General features: G+C 41.5%; 1 protein-coding gene across 23 annotated transcripts in view; it reads right to left on the minus strand.

The window, feature by feature from the left end:
* Window positions 1–25,601, minus strand: part of LOC130680652 (spidroin-2-like) — a 140,933-nt gene that overhangs the window by 78,180 nt on the left and 37,152 nt on the right. For 20 of the 23 annotated variants that reach the window (XR_008993682.1, XR_008993680.1, XR_008993681.1 and 17 more), the window contains one exon: window positions 130–215. The exons of the other annotated variants lie outside the window; for them this stretch is intronic. The gene's annotated coding sequence lies outside the window, so the exon portion shown is untranslated. The remainder of the gene's footprint in view (window positions 1–129; window positions 216–25,601) is intronic. 23 annotated transcript variants of the gene reach the window in all.

Below are 25,601 nucleotides of genomic sequence, written 5' to 3' on the forward strand. Positions count from 1 at the left end.
AGCAGGCTGGGCAACTCCCCTTTTTGGACTCTTCAAAACTACATCACACCAGGCATTAGAAACTTCCAGGTGGCCCTGGACTGCCCTGGATATCCTCTGCCCAGAACACTTTGCGGAAGGTCAGCTTACCTTCAGCTGGAAAAGGTAGCCTGATGCATGCATGGTAGCTTTGTTCTGAGGCCTTGAGAGGTGTTACACCTGAGCCAAAACTCCACCTAGGCCAAGACAAAGAATATGGCTTGTACAGGCTTCCATTGCATCGTACACTAATGATACTGGGGACATCTGAGAATTGGGATCAGGTATAAAAACTTCTCAGACTGAAACTGAAGGTCTATTTACCAAACAGCAGTTTGAACCTCAACACAGATACAGGTATCACAAGAATAAGCAGGGCACAGACTCCCACGCCATGTCAAAGCAAAGTTAACCAATTGTTCTACAAATCGACACACCAGAGCAGAGGCTACAAAAAAGCCAGATAGATTCACATTCCTTTATATGTTTTTTGTAGCCTCTGCTCTCACCATCTAAGACGACAAACTGTAAAGAGATGAGAAGTGGGAATATTTGTGATAAGGGAAGCTGGTAAGCTCCAATATCCAGTATCCATTCCACTGGGCTGATCAATCTGAAAGTTAAGCATGGGAACTTGTATCTTCTTCAGAATGTCTCTGAGCCAGTCAAGTCCTTCCAAGCAAAGGAGAGTAGAGTCCATAAGGCTAAATAATGCTCTCCTTGCCTGAGAGCTCATACATTGGAGTCCACCAGGAAATCTTTAAATATTAAAGATGTAGTAAATTCCCTGGATATAAATTTAAATGGAAAAATAATAGGATACAAGACTCCACATAGCACTAACCTTACATCTAAAACACTACACACATAGTTGCATATATATGACTATAATATGCTTCTCTATAATAACATACGGTATATATACACCACATCATTTTAACAGTGGTTATGTCAGGATACTGGAATTACTGATAACTTTTACTTTCTCCTTTGTACTTTTATGTCTTACAAATTTAATTAGTGAACAAATTTCTTTATATTCAAAAAGCTTAATTTTAAAAATGAACAGAAATTTCAATACAAATAAAATGGAAGTGGAACAAATGAAAACCCATGAAAATTCTAAAAGTCAAGAATTTTAAATGACAGAGTTAAAAATAAGTACAGTAGAAGGTATGTGTAGGAACCACAGTTAAAAAGTTAAAACATTGAAGTAATAAAAAGGGAAAAAAAGGAGAAATAAAAATCTGAAAATAATAAAATACCATAAGTGTAAAGAATGAAATTAAAAATCCTTAAAGGCTGGCAATAAGAACTTGTGGTGAACTAAGGCAAGGAGAAAGCAGGAAGATGAAAGCAGGAAGGAGGTGAATGAAGAGGGAAGGAGATCAGAGCAAACACTGTGGCCAATAAACTGTTGCATAAAGCAGGATGCGGCGCCTCTACCAACTCCACGGAGGAGGGCCGGCCCTGATGAAAAGGAGCCCCTGCTTTTCTCAAGCTTCTGCACTTGGAGCCATTCGGCCCTTGGAACCTGCTGGCCTCTTACAACGTAGAGCAAAGAAATGTGCTTCCTCCAGAACAACCAGTTTCGACTTTACTTCCCTCACTTGTTTACCAAACACAGACTGTCTGCTGGAGAAGTTTCCTTGTCTCACTTTCTCTCTTGTAATATTCTGTTCTAGTCCTTCATCATCTCCGTAATTTATGCACTTACTCTCTTAATGTCCGTTTCTCTTAGATTATAAGCTTCATGAGAACAGAGGTCACACTCTTCACCTTTAGAGAACACAGTACTGGTACTTACAGGCCCTTGACAAGCATTTATGGGTGGGGGGGTGGGGGGAGAGGCGAAAGGAGGACGAGTGTGTACACGGGTGCACATGCGAATGTGCCAAGCCCTGCACTATCCGCACTGTATCTTTGTAGCCCAGCCCCTCCCACAGTGCTTGGCATACCACTGGCTCCCCATTGTTGGCTATACCCTAGGCGCTGGGATGGAAATGAGAGCAGGGCACTGTTCCTGCCTTTCGGGAGTCAGATGTAAGGGAGGGAAACATGCAGCCATTTCAGCAACTGTCCCGAAGTACAAATTGGGCACCGTGGACAACAGAGATGAGCACCACTGCGCGTGGAGTTCAAAGGAGCCTCCTGAAGGAGGCTGTGCTCCAGCCGAGTCAAGCATGCCAGGAAGCTTTCTCAGTAAAGGACGGAGGAAAAGCATTCCAGATGATGGATGATATGTGAAGAGAGGGTCTGAGGGCTCATGAGTCACGCAACGTGGCTGCAAACACAAGGTGCCGCAGAGCAGCAACACGAGCCTGGGCCAAGGCCAGAGGCCACCATACTAAAAAGCTTGGCTTTGTCTTGTGATGACAAGACTTGGGGTGACAAGTGTGAGGATGACATGATCAGATTTGCATTTTCTAAAGGGCACTCGGCCAAAGCACAGCTAAGGAGCTGCAAGGGCAAGGAGGTGTGGACACCAGTTAGAATTCATGTGAGACATGCTGGCGGCTTGGATATGGAAATGGCAGTGAAAAGTGAGAAAGAATAAACTCAGGGGGTATTAAAAAGGGAGAACAGGCAGGAGAGAGTGCCTGGGGTGTGGAGACTGATGGGGGTCTGTGGGTGTGCCCCAGGATTCTGCCCGAGCACCTAAGTGAACTATGAGGCCATTAACCAAAAATCGAGAGGGAAAGAGCAGGAGAATATTTTGGGGTATATGGCCTTTTGGGTTCCCCAATATGGAATGGTGGAATACTTGAAAGGACGCCTGTACCTCATGAGGGCAGTCAGGGGTGAGGACAGAATCTGGTAGTGATCGTGACTGATAGTTACACATCTGGGTGTAGAACTGCCTGGGGGGACAGTGAGGGGAGAAAGGGACTGAGTGGGGAACACTGCGGAATGTGTGCTTCGTCTCCACATCAAATCATGGTTTACTTGGTATGGATGTCTTCCACTGATTTAATTCTAATAACACTGATTCAAGAATTCCATAATTTAGTTTTAGTAATGTACATGCAGTGCTGTCACTTCTGCTATTTATAAAAACTTGAGGCTAATATTTTAATCTTTTTAAATGTTTTAATTATTTGTATGACTAAAACTTAAAAAACATACTGCACATGGTCATTGAATATCTTTGGTTTAATTCAAAAATATACATGTAGACACAGACAAACCTTGGAATGATTTCCTCCTGGCCTCTTCCTTCCTCTGCTTGTCTACTGTTGTTTTTATTACTCAAATATTATTACAACTGTGCCCTGCTTTTGGGACAAAGAAAGCCACCCGGCAAACTGCCGTTTCAAACTTCTTAAAGAGCTGCTGGAACAAAGCTCCACAGAGCAGAGCAGGTCCGTAGTTATTAGCATGTTCATAAACTGAGACATAAGGTCAGACTCCTTATTTTCCTTCCAAAAAGTCACCTACTTATGTCACTGATGATGCTTTTTTTTGCTACAGTCAATAGATTAGCGCCTATGTGATGAATAATTCCCAGAGGCATTTATGGTTTAAAAAATAAGAACATCCAGGAGATTTTTTTTTTTTTTTAATAATTATTTTTTATTGAAGGGTAGTTGACACACAGTATTACATTACATGAGTATCAAGTGTACAACACAGTGGTAGAACATTTATATACATAATTCTAGGTTCCAGCTATCACCCTACCAGGCTGTTACAATATCTTGACTATATTCCTTATGCTATACATTACATCCCGGTTACTAATTTATTTTACCATTGGAAGTCTGTCCTTTTTTTTTTTGTGAGGGCATCTCTCATATTTATTGATCAAATGGTTGTTAACGACAATAAAATTCTGTATAGGGGAGTCAATGCTCAATGCACAATCATTAATCCACCCCAAGCCTAATTTTTGTCAGTCTCCAATCTTCTGAGGCATAACAAACAAGTTTTTACATGTAGAACAAATTCTTACATAGTGAATAAGTTACATAGTGAACAGTGCAAGGGCAGTCATCACAGAAACTTTCGGTTTTGCTCATGCATTATGAACTCTAAACAGTCAGTTCAAATATGAATACTCATTTGGTTTTTATACTTGATTTATATGTGGATACCACATTTCTCTCTTTATTATTATGATTTTTAATAAAATGCTGAAGTGGTAGGTAGATACAAGATAAAGGTAGAAAACATAGTTCAGTGTTGTAAGAGAGCAAATGTAGATGATCAGGTGTGTGCCTGTAGACTATGTGTTAATCCAAGCTAGACCAGGGCAATAAAACATCCACGTATGCAGAAGATTTCTCTCAGAACAGGGGGGGTGAGGTTCTAAGCCTCACCTCTGTTGATCCCCAATTTCTCACCTGAAGGCCCCCCTGCGACTGTGCCTGTCTTAGGTTGTTCCTCCCTTGAGGAATCTTACCCGTCTCTGGCTAACCAGTCATCTTCCGGGGCCATACAGGGAAATGTGAAGTTGGTAAGTGAGAGAGAAGCCTTATTGTTTGAAAAAGTTAGCTTTTTACTTCTTTGCATATTTATGCCCTGTGGCTTCTATGCCCAGCATTTGTCTTGAGGTATCTTTACCACTTGGAAGAATTATGATACTCGGTAAATTTGATATGAGGCACGAATTCTATTTAAGGGTTGTAATTAGGAAGGAAGAAGAAAAGCTATAGAAGTAGCAGGCGGAAGAAAACATGGGAAGATTGATTATTTCTTTGATATATCTTCTTGTAGAGTAACTTCAGCATGTATAGGTTTTAATCTACTACTTAAATTGCACACACACATTAACATAATAGGAGTATAGTTACATAACCAAAGCATATCTGTAATTACCAGCCATCTGCAGTGAAACCAAGAAAACCAGTTAGGCACCTTAGGCATTTGTGAAAACTTATCTATGATATGGTGGATATTGTCCAACTGAACTTGAACAGTCTGAGAGAAATCAGACAAATTAAAACAACCCATTCCTGGGGACTGTTCACATGCCATATGTTCTTTTAACAGTAAATAGTTTGTAGTTGTAAGACTTTGGAGCGCTACAATTTGCACTTCTCCAAATTCTTGGTTGAGTTCCAACAGTATAGATCCAGTCCAATTTTGTTGTTTTACTGTATGCACAGGCCAGCTTAGATATCTCCTTCCTCATTCCCATGGCAAGTCCAGGAACTGGTGGGATGAGTGCATCTACAGCTGTAGCAGTGCGTGGATCTTTGTTGGGGTTTTTTGATGATCATCTTCTGGCATGAGTCTTCCAGAGAGTGCAGATGTTGGAAGTTCTTTTTCATATCGTATCTTAGTTCATTTTCGGGGTAGCCCAATTAGGCTTTAATCCTCTGTATAAACACAAACAGACCCTTTGCCTACACTTTTATATGCCCTTTATACCCTTGTGTAGAACTCGTTGGAGGTTACCACACAGGAACTGCCCTTTTTTTTTTTTGCTTTATTTTTGGTATCACTAATCTACACTTACATGACGAATATTATGTTTACTAGGCTCTCCCCTATACCAGGTCTCCCCTATAAACCCCTTTATAGTCACTGTCCATCAGCATAGCAAAATGTTGTAGAATCACTACTTGCCTTCTCTGTGTTGTATAGCCCTCCCTTTTCTCCTACCCCCCCATGCATGTTAATCTTAATACCACCCTACTTCTCCCCCCCTTATCCCTCCCTACCCGCCCATCCTCCCCAGTCCCTTTCCCTTTGGTACCTGTTAGTCCATTCTTGAGTTCTGTGATTCTGCTGCTGTTTTGTTCCTTCAGTTTATCCTTTGTTCTTATATTCCACAGATAAGTGAAATCATTTGGTATTTCTCTTTCTCCGCTTGGCTTGTTTCACTGAGCATAATACCCTCCAGCTCCATCCATGTTGCTGCAAATGATTGGATTTGCCCTTTTCTTATGGCTGAGTAGTATTCCATTGTGTATATGTACTATATCTTCTTTATCCATTCATCTATTGATGGACATTTAGGTTGCTTCCAATTCTTGGCTATTGTAAATAGTGCTGCAATAAACATACGGGTGCATCTGTCTTTCTCAAACTTGATTGCTGCATTCTTAGGGTAAATTCCTAGGAGTGGAATTCCTGGGTCAAATGGTAAGTCTGTTTTGAGCATTTTGATGTACCTCCATACTGCTTTCCACAATGGTTGAACTAACTTACATTCCCACCAGCAGTGTAGGAGGGTTCCCCTTTCTCCACAGCCTCGCCAACATTTGTTGTTGTTTGTCTTTTGGATGGCAGCCATCCTTACTGGTGTGAGGTGATACCTCATTGTAGTTTTAATTTGCATTTCTCTGATAATTAGCGATGTGGAGCATCTTTTCATATGTCTGTTGGCCATCTGTATTTCTTTTTTGCAGAACTGTCTGTTCAGTTCCTCTGCCCATTTTTTAATTGGGTTATTTGTTTTTTGTTTGTTGAGGCGTGTGAGCTCTTTATATATTCTGGACGTCAAGCCTTTATCGGATGTGTCATTTTCAAATATATTCTCCCATACTGTAGGGATCCTTCTTCTTCTATTGATGGTGTCTTTTGCTGTACAGAAGCTTTTCAGCTTAATATAGTCCCACTTACTCATTTTTGCTGTTGTTTTCCTTGCCCGGGGAGATATGTTCAAGAAGAGGTCACTCATGTTTATGTCTAAGAGGTTTTTGCCTATGTTTTCTTCCAAGAGTTTAATGGTTTCATGGCTTACATTCAGGTCTTTGATCCATTTTGAGTTTACTTTTGTATATGGGGTTAGACAATGGTCCAGTTTCATTCTCCTACATGTAGCTGTCCAGTTTTGCCAGCACCACCTGTTGAAGAGACTGTCATTTCGCCATTGTATGTCCATGGCTCCTTTATCAAATATTAATTGACCATATATGTCTGGGTTAATGTCTGGATTCTCTAGTCTGTTCCATTGGTCTGTGGCTCTGCTCTTTTGCCAGTACCAAATTGTCTTGATTACTATGGCTTTATAGTAGAGCTTGAAGTTGGGGAGTGAGATCCCCCCTACTTTATTCTTCTTTCTCAGGATTGCTTTGGCTATTCGGGGTCTTTTGTGTTTCCATATGAATTTTTGAATTATTTGTTCCAGTTCATTGAAGAATGTTGCTGGTAGTTTCATAGGGATTGCATCAAATCTGTATATTGCTTTGGGCAGGATGGCCATTTTGATGATATTAATTCTTCCTAGCCACGAGCATGGGATGAGTTTCCATCTGTTAGTGTCCCCTTTAATTTCTCTTAAGAGTGACTTGTAGTTTTCAGAGTATAAGTCTTTCACTTCTTTGGTTAGGTTTATTCCTAGGTATTTTATTTTTTTTGATGCAATTGTGAATGGAGTTGTTTTCCTGATTTCTCTTTCTGTTGGTTCATTGTTAGTATATAGGAAAGCCACAGATTTCTGTGTGTTGATTTTGTATCCTGCAACTTTGCTGTATTCCGATATCAGTTCTAGTAGTTTTGGGGTGGAGTCTTGAGGGTTTTTTATGTACAGTATCATGTCATCTGCAAATAGTGACAGTTTAACTTCTTCTTTACCAATCTGGATTCCTTGTATTTCTTTATTTTGTCTGATTGCCGTGGCTAGGACCTCCAGTACTATGTTAAATAACAGTGGAGAGAGTGGGCATCCCTGTCTAGTTCCCGATCTCAGAGGAAATGCTTTCAGCTTCTTGCTGTTCAATATAATGTTGGCTGTGGGTTTATCATAGATGGCCTTTATTATGTTGAGGTACTTGCCCTCTATTCCCATTTTGCTGAGAGTTTTTAACATGAATGGATGTTGAACTTTGTCAAATGCTTTTTCAGCATCTATGGAGATGATCATGTGGTTTTTGTCTTTCTTTTTGTTGATGTGGTGGATGATGTTGATGGACTTTCGAATGTTGTACCATCCTTGCATCCCTGGGATGAATCCCACTTGGTCATGGTGTATGATCCTTTTGATGTATTTTTGAATTCTGTTTGCTAATATTTTGTTGAGTATTTTTGCATCTACGTTCATCAGGGATATTGGTCTGTAGTTTTCTTTTTTGGTGGGGTCTTTGCCTGGTTTTGGTATTAGGGTGATGTTAGCTTCATAGAATGAGTTTGGCAGTATCCCCTCCTCCTCTATTTTTTGGAAAACTTTAAGGAGAATGGGTATTATGTCTTCCCTGTATGTCTGATAAAATTCCGAGGTAAATCCATCTGGCCCGGGGGTTTTGTTCTTTGGTAGTTTTTTGATTACCGCTTCAAGTTCGTTGCTGGTTATTGGTCTGTTTAGATTTTCTGTTTCTTCCTGGGTCAATCTTGGAAGGTTATATTTTTCTAGGAAGTTGTCCATTTCTCCTAGGTTTCCCAGCTTGTTAGCATATAGGTTTTCATAGTATTCTCCAATAATTCTTTGCATTTCCGTGGGGTCCGTCGTGATTTTTCCTTTCTCGTTTCTGATACTGTTGATTTGTGTTGATTCTCTTTTCTTCTTAATAAGTCTGGCTAGAGGCTTATCTATTTTGTTTATTTTCTCGAAGAACCAGCTCTTGGTTTCATTGATTTTTGCTATTGTTTTATTCTTCTCAATTTTATTTATTTCTTCTCTGATCTTTATTATGTCCCTCCTTCTGCTGACCTTAGGACTCATCTGTTCTTCTTTTTCCAATTTCGATAATTGTGACATTAGACCCTTCATTTGGGATTGCTCTTCCTTTTTTAAATATGCTTGGATTGCTATATACTTTCCTCTTAAGACTGCTTTTGCTGTGTCCCACAGAAGTTGGGGCTTAGTGTTGTTGTTGTCATTTGTTTCCATATATTGCTGGATCTCCATTTTGATTTGGTCATTGATCCATTGATTATTTAGGAGCGTGTTGTTAAGCCTCCATGTGTTTGTGAGCCTCTTTGCTTCCTTTGTACAGTTTATTTCTAGTTTTATGCCTTTGTGGTCTGAAAAGTTGGTTGGTAGGATTTCAATCTTTTGGAATTTTCTGAGGCTCTTTTTGTGGCCTAGTATGTGGTCTATTCTGGAGAATGTTCCATGTGCACTTGAGAAGAATGTATATCCCGCTGCTTTTGGATGTAGAGTTCTATAGATGTCTATTAGGTCCATCTGCTCTACTGTGTTGTTCAGTGCTTCCGTGTCCTTACTTATTTTCTGCCCAGTGGATCTATCCTTTGGGGTGAGTGGTGTGTTGAAGTCTCCTAGAATGAATGCATTGCAGTCTATATCTCCCTTTAGTTCTGTTAGTATTTGTTTCACATATGCTGGTGCTCCTGTGTTGGGTGCATATATATTTAGAATGGTTATATCCTCTTGTTTGACTGAGCCCTTTATCATTATGTAGTGTCCTTCTTTATCTCTTGTTACTTTCTTTGTTTTGAAGTCTATTTTGTCTGATATTAGTACTGCAACCCCTGCTTTCTTCTCACTGTTGTTTGCTTGAAATATGTTTTTCTATCCCTTGACTTTTAGTCTGTACATGTCTTTGGGTTTGAGGTGAGTTTCTTGTAAGCAGCATTTAGATGGGTCTTGCTTTTTTATCCATTCTGTTACTCTGTCTTTTGATTGGTGCATTCAACCCATTAACATTTAGGGTGACTATTGAAAGATATGTACTTATTGCCATTGCAGGCTTTAAATTCGTGGTTACCAAAGGTTCAAGGTTAGCCTCTTTAGTATCTTACTGCCTAACTTAGCTCGCTTATTGAGCTGTTATATACACTGTCTGGTGATTCTTTTCTTCTCTCCCTTCTTGTTCCTCCTCCTCGATTCTTCATATGTTGGGTGTTTTGTGCTGTGCTCTTTCTAGGAGTGCTCCCATCTAGAGCAGTCCCTGTAAGATGTTCTGTAGAGGTGGTTTGTGGAAAGCAAATTCCCTCAGCTTTTGTTTGTCTGGGAATTGTTTAATCCCACCGTCATATTTGAATGATAGTCGTGCTGGATACAGTATCCTTGGTTCAAGGCCCTTCTGTTTCATTGTATTAAATATATCATGCCATTCTCTTCTGGCCTGTAGGGTTTCTGTTGAGAAATCTGACGTTAGCCTGATGGGTTTTCCTTTATAGGTGACCTTTTTCTCTCTAGCTGCCTTTAACACTCTTTCCTTGTCCTTGATCTTTGCCATTTTAATTATTATGTGTCTTGGTGTTGCCCTTCTTGGATCCTTTCTGTTGGGGGTTCTGTGTATTTCCGTGGTCTGTTCGATTACTTCCTCCCCCAGTGTGGGGAAGTTTTCAGCAATTATTTCTTCTAAGATACTTTCCATCTCTTTTCCTCTCTCTTCTTCTTCTGGGACCCCTATAATACGGATATTGTTCCTTTTGGATTGGTCACACAGTTCTCTTAACATTGTTTCATTCCTGGAGATCCTTTTGTCTCTCTCTATGTCAGCTTCTATGCGTTCCTGTTCTCTGATTTCAATTCCATCAATGGCCTCTTGCGTTCTATCCATTCTGCTTATAAACCCTTCCAGAGTTTGTTTCATTTCTGCGATCTCCTTTCTGGCATCTGTGATCTCACTCCGGACTTCATCCCATTTCTCTTGCGTATTTCTCTGCATCTCTGTCAGCATGTTTATGATTCTTATTTTGAATTCTTTGTCAGGAAGGCTGGTTAGGTCTGTCTCCTTCTCTGGTGTTGTCTCTGTGATCTTTGTCTGCCTGTAGCTTTGCCTTTTCATGGTGATAGGAATAGTCTGCAGAGCTGGGACGAGTGACGGCTGGAAGGACTTCCCTTCTTGTTGGTTTGTGGCCCTCCTCTCCTGGGAGAACAGCGGCCTCTAGTGGCTTGTGCTGCGCAGCTGCGCGCAGACAGGGCTTCTGCTTCCTGCCCGGCTGCTATGGAGTTAATCTCCGCTGTTGCTGTGGGCGTGGCCTGGCTCGGGCAGCTGCTCCAAAATGGTGGAGTCGCGTTGGAGCAGGAGCTGCTGGGAGGCTATTTATCTCCGTAAGGGGCCTCCCTGCTCCCTGCAGCCCAGGGGTTAGGGTGCCCAGAGATCCCGGATTCCCTACCTCTGGATTAAGTGACCCGCCCTGCCCCTTTAAGACTTCCAAAAAGCACCCGCCAAAACAAAACAACGACCACCAAAAAAAAAAAAGAAAAAGAAAAAAAAATTTTTAAATTAAAAAAGTTTTTAATTAAAAAAAAAAAAAAAAGGTCGTTGTTCGTTTTTCTTTATTCTCCGGTGCCAGCCTCAGGCCTCTGCTCACCGGTCTTGCTGCCCTGTTTCCCTAGTATTGGGGTCCCTGTCCCTTTAAGACTTCCAAAAAGCGCTCACCAAAACAAAACAGCAAAAAAGCAAAAAAAATGGTCGCGCGCTTTTCTTATGTCCTCTGTCGCCCAGCCTCCAGTGCCTGCTCACTGTTCTTGCTGCCCTGTTTTCCCAGTATCGAGGGCCCTGCGCTCTGGCCCGGATGGCGGGGGCTGGGTGCTCGGCAGTCCTGGGCTCCGTCTCCCTCCCGCTCTGCCTGCTCTTCTCCCGCCGGGAGCTGGGGGGAGGGGCGCTCGGCTCCCGCGGGGCCGGGGCTTGTATCTCACCCCCTTCGCGAGGCGCTGGGTTCTCTCAGGTGCGGATGTGGTCTGGATATTGTCCTGTGTCCTCTGGTCTTTATTCTAGGAAGGGTTGTCTTTGTTATATTTTCATAGATATATGCGGTTTTGGGAGGAGATTTCTGCTGCTCTACTCACGCCGCCATCTTCCGCCCCTCCTTCAAGGCAGTTATTTTAAAAAATGACTCGGACTCCCACACACAGTGCCCAGTCACACCAAGCCCATTTCTGTGTCTGCCCTTCGCACACACACTTTCCTCTCCCTCCCCTCCCCGTGGCCCCGCATTCAGTGACTCCCCACCCCCAACACTCGCTCTCAGCATTTAGGGCCAACCTGAACATCCTCACCTCCGAATCTCCTTTCTCAATCCCACCTCAGTTCAACTGCTTCCTCAATGGTGAATCTTCCCTTAGAACTGGGTTGTTGTAAAGATTAAATGGACTATCTATAGAGTGCTGAGAACATTGCCTGGAATATAACACGTTTTGTCTGAGCATCGGCTGCATCACCACCACATAAATACCTTCTACAGACTCACTGTAGCTTGACTTCTGTCCCATCACTTAGCCTTTCTGCTTACTTCTTTACTCAAGACCCTCCTTCTCTTTGTTTTTACATTCCACAAATAAGTGAAATCATATGGTACTTGTCTTTCCCCACGTGGCTTATTTCACTGAGCATAATACCCTCTAGATCCATCCATGTTGTTGCAAATGACAGGACTTCTTTTCTTTTTATGGCTTAATAATATTCCACTGTGCATTTGTACCACGTCTTCTTTATCCATCCATCTACTGATAGACACTTCGGCTGCTTCCATGTCTTGGCTATTACGAATAGTGTGGCGATAAACATAGGGGTGCACATGTCTTTTCGAATCAGGGACTTTGTTTTCTTTAGGTAAATTCCTAAAAGTGGAATTACTGGATTGAATGGTATTTCTATTTTTAGTTTTTGAGGAACCTCCATACAAAGGGGCACAGTATAACCTGGTCACAGGGGCGGCAGTGCAGCATGGAGAACACAGCCAATGGTTCTGTGACATCTTCCTGTGTTGACAGTAACTGCACTAGAGGGGGCGAGAGTTTAATAATGTGGGTAACTGTTGAACCACTGTGTTGTACATTTGAAGCCAATATAATATTGTATAGCAATGACACTTCAATCAAAATAAAGGATTCTCCTTCTCAGTGAGGAGGGCTTCCCTGCTTACCTATATGAAATCTCAAAATCCCTACTATGATTTTTAATTTCTAGCACTTCCTACTCTATACATCATACATTTTACTTCATTATGTTGTTTGTTATCTTGTTTACTGGACTTCTCCCTCATAGAAGTTCCACGACGGCAGTAAACAGTTGCTCAATGAATCAATAAATGAATGAATGAACATGTCAGCATCTAGCCTCACCATATCCCCAGAGAACTTAACACAGCATCTGGCTCAGTGGATCAGGTCAATGACAGAAAGGTCTGGAAGCCTGAGGCTATTCCAGAGAACGGCATTTCTGGATGGGAGGCCCCAGGGAGAAATACTCCGCCAGTCACATCAGGAAGGTGCTGGGCAGTGGGAGGAGAGAAAAGAATTCTCAACACGGACTTGACAACTTCATGCTACTTTTCATGACAATGGTTGCTAGGGAAGGCTCTGGGTCTGAGGAACATTGTTTATATTTAATAATGTAATTTACTGATACACAGTATTTAGCAAAGAGAAACAAAGCTGACATATATACTGTTTGCTTCAAGACATAAATAGAAAGTTAGATGAAAACCCTCATATCACTATATGACGGGCATAGCTTTTTAAAGCATAATCCAAGGCAATCTTCTCATCCTATCACTTGGTGTTTCTATACTGAAATCATCTCCGAGATGCCATAAAACACTGTGAAAATGGCACAGGCAGGTAGCGCAGGGTAGGTTTTTAATAGGGAATCATCACTTTTGAATGCCCACATAACTTAACATTTTCTTATCGATTTTTAAATCAAAAGGTTTCAGAGGAAATCTTTTGGGAAAGTGTCACAAAGTGCTGAGCAGGAATGGTATGGAGAAAAGCAGGGTTTGTTAACCAGAATGAAATAATGGAACTTGGAACTCAAAATTCCAGCTTGCTCATCAGATCTGCCGTGCTCTGCTCACGTAGGGTACAGTCCTAGTCAGGAATGTCAAGTCCAGAATAATTCTATCCTGAATGACATGGAAACTGATAAAAATAACCCAACAGCTATGGCACAGCAAATGTCCTCTCACACAGATCAGAAAGAAGTTTTGAATCTCAACTCACTTAATGGCTAGGTGACTTCAAATAAGAAATGTAACCCCTCTGAGCTTCCTTTGCCTCATCACAAATGGAGATAACACATAAGGGCTGCCTTACCCAGGTGCTTTCAAGTTCTTATAAAATGCCGTGTGCAAAAACATTTGGTAAGCTCTGGAGTGCTATACAAATGGGTAAGTTTCGTTCCTTGGAGGTCTTGGTCACCTGAACCTTGCCTCAGTAAGTGGCCTCTCTGTCCTCAAGCCTGCTTTTTTCCTGACCTCACATTGGTTCAGGGTCACATTTCTTAGCTATTGAAGTTATTTCTTTAGAGCCCGCCTCTGCCCAGCTCCCTCTCGGACTAGAACTTACTCCTCTGGCTTCCGTTTGACTCAGCATTTCATTGCTGCCTGCTTGGAGCCTGCCACCCTAAGACCTGCGTGGGTAAACCAAGGGCACACTCCCCTGCGTGCTGTAATCTACCCGGTGTGTGAGGGTGGAAGACAGTAGCACGGAATTACACTTCTCTCTCAGAGAATGAAACTAATTCCTTATCTTTAAGAAGACTTTCTTGAGAGGACTTCCAATTTCTCAAGAAATAAAGTAGAAACCATTATTCTTTCTGTCTGGCTCTCACTTCAGCACTGGGTTGAATGTATTTATCAACGAAAGCTAGAAGGCATTCCTGTTTGCAAAAGAGACTTTAATAGAAAAGCCAGAACTGATGGCTAAAGCTAGCCATGACATCCATGAACGAGTTTCTTCTTCCCATAAATAGCAATACTTAACAGACACAGCACTTACCATGTGCCATGCATTCTCATTTCTCTTCACAACTATTACCCCCATCTTAGGAAGAAACTGAGGCACAGAGAGATTAAGTAGTTTATGCAAGGTCAAACAGCTAGTAAGGAACAGAGCTGGATTCAAATTCCAGGGTCTAGCTCCAGAATCTATAGTTCTGTTACATTACCACTACTACTGGTAGTAGACACCACTACTAGAAATGGCTATGTAACAGATTACCCCGAAACCTAAATGCTTCAAGTAGCATCACAGTGCCTAAGGGTCAGGAATTTGGGCTCAGCGTAGCTGGGTCCTCTGTTCAAGGCCTTTCACAAGCTGCAGTCAAGGTGTCACCTGGGGCTGTGGTTAACTCAAGGCTTGACTGGTGAAGGATCCACTTCAAGCTCACTCACATCGTCACTGATAGGACCCTGATTCTCAGAGGCTGCTGGACAGAAGTCACCCCAATTCTGTGCCAACAAGTCAGTTTGCAAAGTGGGCAATCTGAGAAGGCAACAGCCAGCCCAGCAAACTGGGAGTCACAGTTACTGGAACACAACCTTAGAAGCAACATCCAACCCCTTTGGTACATTCCACTCTTCAGAAGCAAGTCACCAAGTCCAGCCACGCTCAAGCAGAGGAGCTCACACGAGTATGAAGGGCAGGAGATGATGACAAATGGGAACCATGTCAGAAGCTGCCTGTCCCCATAACTAGCAACAGCTAACGCTTACTGAAGGCTTACTCTGGTACTATGTAATAACCCAGGTATTTTACATACAGTAATTCATTTAATCCTCACAGTCAACAGACGAACTGATGACAGGGAGAGCCATCACCACACAGTGGTGGGAAATGCAGACTGGCTTTCCTGGGCCCACCAGAGAAGGCGTATGTTAGAAGGCCTCAAAGCGGTCACAGATGGACTGCCACAACCGTCCCCACTAAAAACCCTTCGCCTCCTCTAGCTGAAGGTGAACAGCACCTCCTCACAGCAACTCCTTTAGCTCTACCAGTCCTGGGGGGAGGGAAGAAGAATTCTAAAAGATATGTTTGAAAGCCACTCTTTCTCACTGACATTATGACTCATAAAATAAAAAAATCTTTAATTCAGTTTAAAACTGAATAAGAATCATCTTAAGTTTTCTATATGAGAAGCTTTCAAAGATTCAAGATACCCAAATGAATTGCAGTTTTAATTTAGTTCTAAATTTGCTTAGATCTTACTTCTCTTCAAAAAGAGATAGCTGTCTCTCAGTTGGCCAACCTTAAAGAAAGATAAGAGACAGCAAGCATTTCCTCTGGAAGATTCCCAGTTACATGTAATCGGGGCTCGGGGGGACTGACACATCGACCAGACTTGCTCTCTGCAGCCCTGCCCTCCAAATTAGAGGCTTGAGCAAGAGATAGAACCACTTAGGACCAGAGAGAACCCTCCTCCCTATTTTTAATAAGGACTAACGCAGTTGCTTATTATGCGAGCTATGTGGAAGGCATCCCAGATCCCCAGGCCGCTGGGTGTGTGTCTATTTCCAAGCCTCTGTTATTTGCGATGACGCATCCTTTAAACATCTACAAGCCAGTTCCTGGTCAAGTTAAAATTATCAGCAAATGAATATAGATTCAAAATCCTAAATAAAACATAAGCAAATTAAAATTAACAGTTTATTATTATGAGTAAAAATGTTTACCAAGAGGAGTTAATGCAATAATGCAGGAAAGATTCTCTCTTAGTGTACAGATCTTCCCCAACTTAATGATGGGTTTATATGGACATGAGCGGAAAGTGTGTTTGATACACCTGACCTACGGAGTGAGCATCACAGCCCAGCCCGGCCCAGCTTGCACGTGCTCAGAACGCTCACCTGATGGGCACAGCCGTCTCACGCGCAGCCTGTTTAATAATAAAGTGCTGAATACCTCATGTAATGCATTGAATCCTGGGCTGAAAGTGAAAATGAGAACGGCTCTGTGGGTGCAGAAAGGCTGGGGGTGCCTCGGCCGTGGGCCCTCGTAATGGCCTGGCTGCCTGGGAGCCGGGGCGGCCGCCCCAGCCCAGCATCACGAGGGAGGGTCTGACCGCACATCACTGGACCGAACGCCTCAAGAGTTCAAAGTACGGTTTCTATGAACACATAGCGCTTTCTCACTACCCTAGAGCTGAAAAATCCTAAGTCGAGCCATTGTAAATTGGGGACCATCTGTATCAATGATTCATCACATTAATAAATCAAACGAGTAATAACATCTCAGTAGAAGCCAAAAAGGTATTTGCTAGAATTTGGCAGCTATTCATAATTAAAGAAAAAATGTGTAAGTCAACTGGGATAGAGGAAGCCTACTTTATCATAGCAAAGGATATTTATCTAAACTACTATATTTGACAATGAAACACTAGAATTCCCTACAAAGTCAGAATTAAGACAAGGGTTTTCTTTATCGCATTATTTTTTAAAGCACAAAAATGAAAACCTAAATGTTAGCAACTGAGTATTAAAGTTTATGATACACTCATAATATGGAATACTATGCAGCTATTATAATCATGTACATGTACATACACACTATATAAATTCATACATATGTGGAAATATATCTGTAAATACAAAATATGAGGGAGTGTAATTGTGCACAAGAGTTCTGAAAATAAGTAGAGTGCTCATTTCATAGTGGTTCCTTTAGAAGAGGAGGATTGGCAGGACCAGAGGATCAGAATGGAAAGATCCCATGTGAATCTGTACTGTTTGAAGTACAAAGAATTCTGTACTGTTTGAAGACTCATAGAACAGGGAGATATATATGTAATATTTAAGCCAATTTTTTAAAAAAGCCAAAGACTATTGACTGAAGAAATAGTTATTTCCATTTGAAAACACATGTGGAAGACATTCTAATACATCAAAAAATAATCCAAATGATGTATCCCCAAATTTTTACTTTGTTGTAGTTTTATGATGGAATTATGGGTACATTTTTCCATTTGCTTTTTGTGTTCTCCAACTTCTATTAACCATGTACTTATTTTGTAACTAGAGATGAAAGAAAACTTTGGCATTTGATTTCTAGACTACACCTAAGAACTATGGGAGTTTATAGGAAAATCTGTCTATTTTAATCTAGTTTCTAGAAGGGTCATGATGCCTCCTAACTCTACTGCAATCCTATAAAACTACTGGGAAAGCGAAATGCTTCCATTTTATTGCAGAGCCAGGTGCCTTTGCTGGACCTGCTTGATATGGTCATTCTTCATCCCTTTTCTATATGGAGTCACTTCTCAAGTTCCTTCAGCGACCCGGCCTTCATCTCACAGCACTCTTTTCCACTCTAGCCCCACACCACCACATGGTCCAGGCCTTTACTCTCTCACAGCAGGCCCGCTGAGGCATCACACTGAGTCCCCTGCCCGACAGGTTTGCCCTCCCCAGCTTCCCGTCTCCGCCCTGCACCCGTACTGCCTATGCGCCCCTCCTTGTCTCTCTACCTGTCACGTTCCCACCTCCTGGCATACCCACACTCTGGACATCACTCTGCAGTACCTAAGCTCCACTTTTTCTTCCCAGGTAACCTCACCCCCACCATGGTCTTACTTTCTTTATCCCTCTATATATCCAATTCTTCATTTAGTGCCTATTTCTTAACCATGTACTATATCTAGACACTGACTTGGGCACAGGGAGTACTGACTAGTTTTCCAAAGTTAGTGACTGGACCACAAACGTTATAAAACTCGAGTTCACAACATTGTCTGCTTCAACACTATTTTATTATGTCCTCCAATAGGCACGGAGTGCTGACAGCTCCTCACCTCTCTGAATTATATATATATTGTTTCTCTGTTTTCCTCTGACTCTAGTTTCAAGAAATCGTCCCTGTATTCAACCATACATGCCTCTCAACTGCTAGGTGTTATACTAGATGCTAGGAATGGAAAGGTGCTTCTTGCGGAGACCTTAGTTAATGGGGAAGGTCGACAGGAAAGTGAATATGGCAGTGAGTGGAAAGTAACAGAAATGTGTGGGAGAATAAAAGAGAGTGTGTTTAATTCTCCCTGGGAAGCAAGGAAGGCTTCCCACATAAGGCACCGTGTGAGCCGATAGCAGGTGAAGGATGAGGCCCGGCTCCCTCGCAGCAGGAACAGGACTGCAGAGGTGCAGAGGCTGAATGACACCCCCTGTCTGGGAACCGCAAGCACTTGGGGGGATGGCCACACAGGAGGCCGGAAAGCTGGACTGTGGCCAGATCTTACTTTGTGTTGCTTTTCCTCCAAAGAGTGAGTAAACACCAAAACATTTCAAGCAACCAGTTAGCATGATTAGATTGGGGTTCTGAAAAGCACCTCTGGGGGCCACATGGAAGAGTTGGGGAGGGGGAGTGATTTTTGGGGCCCCGGATAGGCAAAAAGCCAGAAGGCAGATGTTATAGCTCAGGGGAGCAATGAGAACCAGGTGAGTAATGAGGTAAAGAGTGGTGGGAATAGAGGAGAGGAAGGGGGCTGGAGAGCAGAGGCAGAGTCAACAGGGACCGTCTGCTGTCAGGCTCCCGAGGGAGTGACAGGGGAGACGGGACAATGACTTAGGAGTCTCAAGCAGAAAGCACAGGAGGAGAGCATGCAGAAAGTTTGAGTGGCCCATTAGTGACACAGGAGGTCTTGGAGGCTGTCAGATATGTCTGTCTTGAATTCAGGATTTTATTTGGGCTAAAATTAGAGATTTGGAAGTCAGCTTACGGACAGGGGTCAAGATCATGAGTATGTGTAACATTAACCAGAGGGGATGAATGGGATGAGAACAGGTGCCAAGGACCGAGCTCTGGGGAACTCAGACTATTAGGGGGTCGGAGCAAAAGGCACCAGGAATGGACCCTGGCAAGAAATGGTCAGAGAAGCGTCAGGCAGCCAGGATAGTCTCTTATATGCGTTTCCTGTTGCCATGGTAACAAATTACCACAACTAGAGTAGCTTAAAACAACACAAATGTATTATCTTACTATTCTGTAGGTTTAGAAGTCCAACACACACCTCACTGGTCTAAACTTAAGGTGTCAGCAGAGCAGCATTCCATTGTAAGGACTGCAGCAGGGAATCTGTTTCCTGGCCTTTCCTAGTGGCCACCTGCACACTTGGCCTTTTCCTGCCTTCAGAACCAGCATCAAGCCCAGTGCATCTCACAACACATCGCTGTGACCTGCTTCTGTCATCACGCCACCTTCTCTTTCTCCTGCCTCCCTGTTCCACTTTGAAGGACCCTTGTGATTACAGTGCGCTACCCTGGATAATCCAGGATACCCTCCCTATCAACTGATTAGTCATATTAATCCATCTGCAACATTAATTCCCCTTTGCCATATAACCCAACATATTCCCAGGTTCCAGGGATTGGGGCATGGGGTGCAGGGTGAAGGGATTACTCTTGACTACTCCAGCTGTCATCTCAGAAACCAATCAACCAAACAGAAAACATTAAAGGAATAAAGGAGTAATTGGTGATCTAGAAAGGAGTAATTGGTGATCTAGGATGAATTACTGTCTCTACAAAATGAAGATAATAATGGTACCTACCTCACAGGGCTGTTACGGATAAGACGAGCTAATATGTGTTAATGCACACAGGCCTGTGTCTGGCTTATAATTTTTTTAAAAAGCAATTAGAGAGATTGAATGAGGCAAGGACTGAAACTGGCCATGGGATTTGGTAATTCGGCATCTAGTAGTCTCACCACTGCAGTGTCAGGGACACGGTGGTTGTAGTCGAATTACAGTAAGATGAACACATAACATTGGAGAACAGAAGGAAACACAATTCTCTGAAGAACTACTTCGGATGGAAGGAGAAAGGGGCTGGAGCAGACAGCGAGAGAGGGATGGGAAGTCAGGGCAGATCTGAACACGCTTCCAAAATGTGAGGAAGGGGCTGACAGAAAGGTTGAGTATGTGAGAGAGGGAATGAGGGAATAGTTGATGTAGAGAAATCCTGGAGGAGATGGAACAGATGGGATCAACAGCTCACAAGTGGGAATTAACTCTGAACAGGAGAAGAAACAATTAATTCTGAGTCCAAAGAGAAAGCTACGAGGGTGAATCCCCAGAATTAAATAGAGTTCCTTTCCTCAGTTGCTATCAAACAGCAAGAATTATTCACAGGCCTCTACTGGAGGCTGACACATGAGTTAGTTCTCATTCACCGCCTAGTAACAGGATGCCTCACACTGTCAGTGGGGTTCACCTCCTTCCCCAGGAAGCTCTACTGTGTCTCTGGGTGTTCAAGTTTAGAATTAGTGAGTGAAAACCTCCTTTTTTTCAGGTTCTCAACTTGAAAAACAATACCTGCCTCCTCCAAAAGATTTCTCTGACCAATGTGCTTATACTGCATTGCTCTGCCCCCTCTTTTTTCTGTCTTTCTGATAGAAAAACATAGATGGAACAGATCATCTATACCATGAAATTAGGTATACCGCATGCTAACAGAACAAGCCTTCTTTATTTAACTTTTCACCAGGGAAATCTTCAAACAAACACAAAAGTAAAGACAGTAATATAATAAACACCCATGTTCTCATCATCTCAATTACAACCTATGGCCGTTTTTCTTCTATACTCCCCCCTTACCTCTCTCCACCCCCAGTATTTTAAAGCAAATAGGCTTCCTTAAAAAACTGACTGTTAAAACAGTGATTATATACTTCATACAGCTGTTTCTCTTTCATCACATCACCAAAACACAAGATAAATACGACACTTTATATAAATTTGAAATAGCACAACAGAAATATTAACAAAGCCTCATTCTTTAAAAACTTATTCAAAAATTATCAAGAATTGTTAAATTATTAAAAATTGCATCATTTCAGAGCTGGTAGACAATTTTTCATGTTTTTGTTTCACAAAAATTTGCTTCACAGAAATGCCTACTTATCCATATACTGCGGGCACCCCAGTTGTATGGTTTGGAATGGAGTAATTTTGGTGACTATTCTGTGGTTCAACACGCACCATTATTTTAATGTAAAGTTGTTTTAATAGCCCAACAATGCCATCAAGTGCTGATGTCTGAAAACCCTCCCATATGCATAACTTTGGAAGAAAAGTTAATGTGATAAATCTCTCTGAGTGAGGCCAAACTCCTTAACAGCTGACACCATTTGTTCAGAATAAACACACTGAAAAACAATGGAACTGATGCTGAGACGCTTAAATGCAGCAGATACATCTTTAACCTTTAAAAATCCTGGAGTATCTGGGTAGGAAAAATGGAAAAAGAAATACTGGTGACTCAGCTGCAAGATCAATATCACTGTAATAGATCCACAGTGTCTGGAAAAGTACTCCAGCCCCTATGCCTCCAACACCACCATTTGTTTTACATTTATTCCTACTGATTTTATGCCAGATCTTCAAGAATATATCACCTTCATAAAATGCAATTGTTCTGCTCTCAAAATTAATGCAGACACCTAAGTGTACATCATTGTACAACATCATTTTATAGCCTCTTCAAGATAATCAAAAGAAGAAAAGATTTAAAATTAAAAAAATGTTACCTTTAATTAAAATAACTTGTTCCAACTTCATTTGTCAACCTTCCTTGCAGCTAAGTATAACCTTGTAACCAAGCTCTGGCCAACAGGATGTAAATAAAAGTGTTACGTGGCAGTTCACGGGACCCTTTCTGTTTAAGGTAGTTGGTATATTTTAAACAAATGATACTGGGAAAACTTGATAGCTACATGCAAAGGAATGAAATTGGACCCTTATCTAATACCATATATAAAAATCAATCCAGTATAGACCAAAGACCTACATAAGAGCTAGAACTATAAAAATCTTAGAAGAAAACCTAGGGGAAAAGCTTCATGACATTGGATTTGGCAATGATTTTTTGGATATGATACAAAAAACATAAACAACAAAACAAAAAAATACATAAATTGGATTACATCAAAATTTAAAATGTTTATGCATCAAAGGACACTATTAACAGAATACAAAAGCAACCCATGGAGAAAATATTTGCAAATCATTTATCTGATAGGGGATAAATACCCAGTATATAAAGAACTCTTACAATTCAACAAAAATCCAATTAAAATATGGACAAAGGAGTTAAATAATTTTCCAAAGAAGATATATAAATGGTCAATAAGTATATGAAAAGAGATTTATTTCACCATTCATTAGAAAAAACAAATAAAAACCACAATGAGATACCACCTCATATGCATTAGGATGGCTATTAATCAGAAAAACAAAATAACATGTTGGTAAGGATGTGGAGAAACTGGAACCCTTGTGCACTGCTAGTAGGAATGTAAAATGGCACAGCCACTATGGGAAACAGGATGGCCATGCCTCAGGAAGTTAAAAATAGAGTTACCGTATGATCTGCCAGTTCCATTTGTGAATGAATATATAGCCAAAAGAATTGAAAGCAAAGACCCAAACAGATACTTGGACACCCACATTTCATAGCAGCGTTACTGACAATTAGGCAAAAGGTTGAAACCACCCAAGTGTCCACTGATGGACAAATGGATAAACAAAATGTAGTAGTTGATATTCAGCTTTAAAAAGGAAACGTTGACACATGCTTCTACGTGGGTGAACCCTGAAGACATGATGCTAAGTGAAATAAACCAGTCACAAAAAGACAAATGCTGTGTGATTCCACTTTCATGAGGTCCCTAGTCAGATTCATAGAGAGAAAGCAGAGTGGTGGCTACCAGGGGCTGGGGGAGGAAGGAATGGGGAGATACTGCTTGATGGGTACAGTTTCTATTTGGGAAAATGGAAAAGTAATTCTGGAGATGGGTGGTAGTGATGGTTGCATGACAATTTGAGTATACTTAACGCCAAGAAGCTAGCCATAGACAAGAATGTTAAAATGATAAATTTTAAGTTATGTGGACTTTAGCACAAACATAAAATTGTAGTTGGTGCACTCTTTGCCCTCTCTTCTTTGTTCACTCCTCTTTCCTACTGGCTGGGGCTGAAACAGTCTCCTTGGGTCTCACAAGCTGTGCTTTGCACAACTCAAAGGGGTACCACTTACATAGAATATCAAGACTTTTATGTAAAAGAGAAATACTCTGTCTTGTTTTTACCACTGTTCTTTTGGATTTCCGTTAGTTGTAAACAAAACTAATTCTGATGTAACAGATTCTCTGTCTCTCTCTCTCTCTCTATATATATCTTACAACCCAAGTATTCATAAGCAATAACTTTCAGAGTCCAGAGGCATATGGACTATTAAAGTGAGAAAATTCCAAGTGTATGCTAAATTCCGAACATCTAGTAGCAGAAAAAAGCAATATATAAAAGTCCCCTTTTATCAATTTATTTAGGTAATTACCTCATAGTGACAAATATTGTAAAACTACAAAATGGTTCATTTAACAGAGGCCTGGAATACTATGAAAACATTAAAAAGAACAAGGTAGACGTTTGTATGAGCAAATCTCAGAACTATTTGTACTGGATGGTCCCATTAGTGTGAGGGGAAAAAAAGGGGAGACACATGTGCTTCCATATGTGGAAAAGAGACATAGTAATAGCTAACGTTTACAAAACTTGGACTACATGCTAGCCTCTGTCCTAAAAGCTCTGCCTGAATTATCTCCACAAATTCTGGAAACATGCCTGTGAGGTATGCAACATCATCCCTCTGACAGCCGAGCAAAGCGAAGCATGGACAGCAACACACCTTATCCAGGGCCACACAGACGCCAGACTTGGGAGCTAGAATGCTGGGCCTGTCTACTTCTGAGGAATATGGTGAGTGTAGTGAGGGTAATGGTTATACTCTTTGATTCAGTTTGATTTTTTTTTATTATGAGCATGTATTATATTTGAATAAATATTTGGTTATGGGAGAAGTACCAAAGAAATGTAAGGTAATAAAACAATGGCTATACCCTAGAGAATTAAATAGGGTTGAATTCAGAAAACACATTTAAAAATACTTCAGAGGGAGAGCAAAGATGGAGGCATGAGAGAGTGCATATCAATGATACCTTAATAGAAAAAACTATCAATGTAATTCACCATATGAACAAAATAAAGGAGAACATTTGTATGATTATCTCAATGAATGCATAGAAAATCTGAAAAAAAGATTACTACAGAGGAAAAAAAGAATCAATAGAAACTTTAAAAATATGATAGCTCTTAATACATTTAGCCCAAGCAAACAGGATCATATAATGCAGCTTTTGTCAAACAGTACTTGGATATTGAACACTGCCTGGGCACCATAAACCAAATACAGGATTTAATAACTTGCCTAGAAGGCATAAAAGAATAAAAAGGAAAATTAGAATAATGATATCGAATTAAAATATCAGTTAAAATAAAGATCAATATATATATACAAGGTACCACATGCTCTTTAAGGGTTCTGTCTACCCAGCTCCAGGGGATTACGGCAGACCCTGTGTGCCCAGGTCTCGTTGTGCTCTGGCAGACCTCCACTCTGTGTCGGAATCTACGCCCACAGCCTCCTTTCCCGCACTCCCCACCTGATCCCAGAACCACAGAAGGCCCCAGCCCTTGTTTACCTGCCATAAACAAGGAACTAACCCTCCCATACCCACCTTAACAGTCCCCAGCCAATGACCTGTCTCAGGAGTTGGCATATTAACACTACAGCTTCCTCACCCCTCTGTTGGGATAATTCTGAGGCATGTACTTGAAACTACTTCCCAGTTTCCCTGTGGAATCCACCTTCAGCCACTTGATGCACCCCTCAGGAGCTATCTTCCTGTCCTGGCGCCACTTCCCCACTCTCCTGCCCTACTGTTTTCTCCACTTTCCAAATAAACTCTGTCAAATCCTTATCTCACGTCTGCTTCCAGGAGAACCCCTAATTACTACAGGAGGAGCCTTCATTCACGTTTCAGTCTATGTGAAGAACACCCCCTGGATCTGTGCACTGCCCAACCTGTGAAACCGTCCACAGCAGCTCAGTAAATATATTAAAGTCTTCATTTCCACAACAACCGGAACAAGAAAGATGAAGAAATGCCATAT

The sequence above is a fragment of the Manis pentadactyla genome, chromosome 14, assembly GCF_030020395.1.
Source record: "Manis pentadactyla isolate mManPen7 chromosome 14, mManPen7.hap1, whole genome shotgun sequence".
In the NCBI taxonomy this organism is placed as follows: domain Eukaryota; kingdom Metazoa; phylum Chordata; class Mammalia; order Pholidota; family Manidae; genus Manis; species Manis pentadactyla.